The following is a 6231-nucleotide window of genomic DNA, read 5'->3' as shown; positions in this document are numbered from 1 at the left end:
CTGAGTGAAGTAAGTCAGAGAAAGACAAATATACGATATCACTTATATGTGGAATCTTTAAAAGAAAGGCTACAAATGAACTTATCTACAAAACAGAAATAGAGTTGTAGATATAAAAAATAAACTTATGGTTACTGGGGGGTAGGAGGAGAAGAGATAAATTGGAATATCGGGGTTGGCACATACACACTACTGTATATAAAATAGATGACTAATAAGGACCTGCTGTATAGCACAGGGAACTCTACTCAATAATCTGTAATCGCCTATATCGGAAAAGAAGCTAAAAAAGAGTGGATGTATGTATATGTATAACAGATTCACTTTGCTGTACACCTGCAACTAACACAACATTGTAAATTATACCCCAATAAAAATTTTTTTTAAAAAGTAGGTTTGTTGGGAAAAAAAAAGAAGGAAGCAATTAGAAGAGTTGTCCACGTTTGCACACACTACCACTGCCTGAAGCCACCATCTGCTTCACACACTCTGCTTTCCCTCCCGTCAACACAGGTGAGCTGTCTGCGCTCCTCCCCAAACACACCCCCCAATCCCCTGCTTGGACCCCATCCCTTCTCAGCCCCTCAAGCACCTGTTCTTTTCCATCTACATTGATGCTCCTTCATTCTTTAGTACACACAGTTTGGAGTCATCTATGATTCCCTTTTTCCCTCTCACAACACATCTGATCCAAAGGTAAGTCATGTCTGCTCTACCTTTGAAATATATCCAGGATCTAAGTGCTTCTCAGGAGTTCCATTTCCACTACCTGGGCTACACCATCTTGTTCCTACATGGCCACCTAACTGGTTTCCCTGATCCCCCAGCTCTCGTCCCATCTGTCTCGGGATTTGCTGCACGCTGAATCCAAATGCTCACCACCTTCCCCATTCCTGCCTGCCCCGCTCCCACCTGCATTTCTCCCTGACCACCTTTCAGCACCTTGATCTCCTTGGTGTTTCCTGAATACGTGCCAGTCTCCCACCTTCAGGCCTTTGTCTGGCCTCTTTCATCTGCCTGGAATAGTCACCTCCTTTATGCTCACTTCCTTCTCATCTTTCTCAGTTATCACATGTTCAATGAGACCTGCTCAGACTAGTGTTTTTGTTTTTTTTTTCTGGCTGCACCGTGTAGCTTGTGGGAGCTTAGTTTCCCGACCAGGGATCAAACCCAGGCCCCGGCAGCGAAAGCACAGAGTCCTAACCACTGGACCACCAGGGAATTCCGTGACTAGTCTATTTTAAATTGCTGTCCTTCCATCCCACCTCCACTCCAGATCACCTTTACTCAGTTCTACTTTATAAAATACTACATAATTACCTATGTTTTAGGTCAATGGTTTATTCTTTCTCCCATGAGACTAAGCTCTGCAAAGATAGGGCCTTCTTCAGTTTTGTTCACTGATGTACACATGCCACGTGACCAGAACAGTAAACTCTCCACAAATATCTGAGTTGCAAAAATGAATGAATGAAATTAGCCCCCTTTTTTTTCATTTCTTATTAAGCAGCTTTGATCACTTTTAGAGGGAGAAGTGTTGAGGGAATACTTGATAAATTGGATGAAAAACCAATCTCTTGTAAAACAAGTTATACTTTAATCCAGGAAAGCAAACTGTTGATTTAATTTATACCTAAAAAAATTGATGTACGTGCACAGCTTTAAAAGTCAAATAGTACATTGCTTAAAATGAAAACCAGCGTACCCCTTCCCCACCCTTTCCCAATCTTGATTTTTCAGTTTTTAGATAAAAGCATTTTCACCTATTTTAGCTATTTTCCTAGTATTTATCCTCATATATCTTATCTATTTATTTATTCTTATACTTACTGATTCATATTGAATATTTTTTAGATATTCTCTAGTGACATCCTTATTTAGAAGATTAATATTTATTGCTCTTAAACTGTTTCCTCTCCTCCACACTTCTTTTCCCCACCCCTCTATTCTCACCACTATAAACATGTCATAGAGTTTGGTTAAATCAACATGCATATGCACAGATGAGCCATGTAATATACTTTTTGTACAGCTTTTTATTTCCTTGCAGATAATAATTGCCTAATTTTTTTCATTTGCTTCATTTTCTTTGTATCATTAATCTATCTCCAAACTCTTTGCCAGCAGAATAAATCCCCTTTCAGTACTTTCAAACACATCTCTCAATTTCTTTCTTTTTTTGTTTTTGAGACATCCCTTCTGGAACACTTCATCCTACCACTCCAGTCCAGATTGGTTGCTCTCAAGGTCAGCTGTAAAGTTGTTATTCTAGAATCTCCCTTTACCATTATTCTTCATCTTCTTCCTTGGTTCATACCATTTCCTGGATCCCATGTCATCTTCTTTCCTGATTCACTCACTCATTTTGATGAAATTCACACTCCAAGAGCTTCCTGAGAAATAAGTGGGAGGAAAATATGATGGGATCTTGCATATATGAAAATGTATTTTTCTATCTTCATACTTGATGTTAACAGGGTATAAAATTCTTAATTGGAAATCATTCTTTTTCATAATTTTAAAGGAATTTCTTCATTTTCTGTTAGCTTCTGGAGTTGTTTTGTGAAACCTGATATAAGTTTGATTCTCTGTCTTTTATATGAGATGTATGTGTGTGTGTTTTCCTCTCTCTGAATGGTCTTAGGATCTCATTTTTGTACCCAGTGTTCTAAAATTTCACAGTGATCTTCTTGGTGTGTTTTTATGTTATTTCATTTTAGTTTTGGCCACTCCACGCGGCTTGTGGGATCTTAGTTCCCCGGCCAGGGATCGAACCCGGGCCCTCAGCAATGAAAGCAAGGAGTCCTAACCACTGGACTGCCAGGGAATTCCCTTGAATCAGTTCTTTGTATTTTTCTCTTCTACATTTCCTTCTATTCTGTCTTTCTGGATTTCTTATGATCAGGATGTCAGACCTCTGGACTGATCTAAACTTTTCATCTTTTCTCTCCTGTTTTCCACTGCTTCAACTACACATTCCTTTTTTTTTCTGGTAGATTTTCTCAGCCTCTCTCCTGATACTTTTTTTTGGGGGAGGGTAGGGAGCAACTTTATTGGGGATTTACCCTTCTGTATCCAAACCCTATGCCTTGGGTAAGCTAAAGGACAGGTACCCTTGCATTCCAGAAATATGTTCGCCTCAACTCTTGCTAGGGTGCAAGGGCCCTGAGTGGTCCTGGTGGCTGTGGCTCAATCCCAGGCAACGAGCAGCTCAGCTCAGTTTCTTTCCTACCCTCTGCCGCTCTGAATATTGCTTCCGTGGGACTGAATGAACTTTGACCTCTAGATACTGGCTGATCCTGAGCCCGCCAGTTACTCCATTCAGGATGAACATGAGGTGAAGGCTGACCCTCCTTCCTGAAGCAATTAGGGCAGCCCTGGCCTGACAGATTTCTCATGGATCCCAATTAGACTTGGCATCCTGCCAAGGGAAGTCACTCACCTGGTGCACGGAAGGGAAAGTGGTACACCAAGTGCACCTCCCGTACATCCAGCTTAAGGCTCTGCTTGGCCACTAATGGTGAAGCATAGGAGACAGATGTCATGGCACATCATGCTGGGTGTCTTTAGAAGGCAAAAACACTAAGTGGCAGAGGGAGACTCTGGGGGTAAGAAGGACGCATCACTCTTAAAAAGCAAACTGTTTCCTTGGTATGCATTTCCATATGGGATAAGCCCACACTACCTATGGATAGAGAGATGTGCAGAGAGCCACAGACACCCACACGCTCTGTGCGGGCCCTGCCCGAGGATTCCCTGTCACGGCCTTGGTTCCTCTGCCTCTGAGGTGACAGTTCCCAGTGTGCCAGGGAGAGGAGAGCTGTATAAACTGGGCCCTGACTGTTTGAGGCAACTGCCTTTTCCACTTATGTCAAACTCTCCTGATACTTTTATTTCATTTTTATTTTTGCTACAATAGTTTTAATTTACAAGAGCATTTTCTTGTTATTTCAAAAGTTCTTTTTCTATCGCTTCCCATTCTTATTCATGAATGCAACGTCTTCTCTTTTGGCTTTGTGCACTTTAATGATTTACTAAATTTTTTTCTCTTTCCTTCATTGTCTTTCTTCCTCTGTGTTTTTTTATTTGCTTGGTTTGTTCCTTTCGTTTTGTATTAGATATTTTCCTTACATATCTAGTCATCCTCACCTGTTCTTTCATAATTAGCAAGGCCCTGAGAGAGTGACTAGAAACTCTGTGAGGGGAGGGGCTTTTCAACCTACAGTTCATCTTTTTTAACCCTACAAATGATAGACTGCTGGTATATCTGTTTGGACATCTGAGTCATCGGTAATGGGGAGGAAGAATCAATCAATAATATCCCATTTCTGAGCTTGAAACCAATTGAGAAATACAAATGGAGAACAGAATAAGAGCTTTCGTTCTGATAATGCTGATTGGAGCATGCGGCTTTGGATGTATTCCCTAATTGGAGCAATTCACACCCCTGCTAACTAACGCAGATAGGAAACTTCAGGTCTCCACTGAATAGGCAAAGCATGCCTGTAAATCGCACCACACAGCGGAGAGTAACCTCACCGTACGGTAAGGTTACTTTCTTGGAAGAATGTCAGAAAGACCTGTATACTGATGCTCTGCCTGTTTCCAGTGACTCCTTATGGGGCTCAAAAACTCTTTTTTGGTGAATTAATAATCCCTGTCTTAGTCTCCTTGGAATATTAGGTCAAGTTGTGCATCTGTGGTTTAAGGCAAGCTGCAGCTCTTCACGCCAAGGCTAAAATATTATCTTCCTGCCCTTTTCAGAACAGAAGCATCAATCTCCACATTTTATTTCAATCCACAAGGTCAGCCCTTGTGCCCGTGCCTCAGTGTCCTAGCTAAAGTAACAAGACATTGGGGTTTGGGAATTCAATAAACATCTCCACCCAAAGCTGGAACCAAATGAGAAATAAGACATAGGAGACAAAAAAAAGAAGATCAAAATGTCAATATATGACTGATTAAGCTGATTGAAGAATGTGGATCTGAGGCCTATTGGGTTAACTGACATCGTCCCCTAGACAAATTAATCAGATTTATTCAACCTGGCACTGAAACAGAAGGGCAACCACAGGCTCCATGTGATGGCAAGCAGACCAAGGTGTGTCCTCTGTGTTAGCAGCCAGATCGGACAGAGACGCCCCCTCCCCCGCCCCCAAAGCAGAGCTGAGCATATTCAGCTCCTCCCCCACACTTCAGCAATCAGATCAGCCACTTCCATGGGGAGTGGTACGGAAATACTCTTACCTGTGGGAGACATGAGGAGTAGAGAATAGGTATTTGTCCCTAACACATATCTTGGATTTTCCCAAATGAAATTACATATGGAAACCATATAATTCAACCTCCAAACTGGGACACGTCTGGAGAATGATTGGAAGCCCTATCAATAATTACTCCAGGGCTATGAACATAACCTAGAACCATCCACCGGGAGGAAAGGTCACCTCACTTAAAGGGGACTGTGGGGATGCTCAGTTGATTTCTCCTACCTGGATTATTGACATTCTTCCATTTTCTCAAGTAGTCGCTAATAGATAGCCTCACTTCTTTTTTTTTCTTTTTGGCCATGCTGCACGGCTTGCAGGATCTTAGGCCCCCGACCAGGGATCGAACCGTGCCCTCTGCAGTGGAAACACAGAGTCCTAACCACTGGACGACCTGGGAATTCCCTGGGAATAGTCACACGTCTATGGCCTTTTCTCTATATATTCCTTAGTCATCTCATAAGGAGGACAGAAAGAGGGAAAAATAAAAATACATTTCAGTCATTTCAAATACAATAGGCATTTAAAACTAAATGTTGAGTGAATAAGTATGTAAATAAATTTTTAAAATGTAATTGACAATATTCTTTTCTGTGGAGATAGAGATAGTCTCTATTAACTTAAGGGGAATAACAAAAGAAAGAAAGAGAACTAACACTCACTGAGAAACTGTGACTTATTTAACTCTGTTCTAAATTTGTGCAGATCCTGGTCCTGTAGCTCACAAAAAGTTGTGCTCAAGTAGCCAGGAAGTCACCAAGAACCTATTTCCGGATGTTTAAAGAGAAACCATCTCCAGAAGGTTATTGACCATTAATACACTTTACAGTTGGGGGAGATATTTATTTTCATTTTTCATTTCCTGTTTCTTATCTTATGTTCTCAAATTGAGGCCATTCCTTGGCCAGAAGAGCGTGTTTTAGCACCATCTGCCTCCTGCCATTTATCAAAACTTTCAGTTAAT

Source organism: Delphinapterus leucas, chromosome 14 (genome assembly GCF_059928025.1).
Source record: "Delphinapterus leucas isolate spDelLeu-1000000601 "Yukka" chromosome 14, BTC_Dleu_Yukka2, whole genome shotgun sequence".
Classification (NCBI taxonomy): domain Eukaryota; kingdom Metazoa; phylum Chordata; class Mammalia; order Artiodactyla; family Monodontidae; genus Delphinapterus; species Delphinapterus leucas.
Note: the sequence above shows the minus strand (reverse complement) of the source record.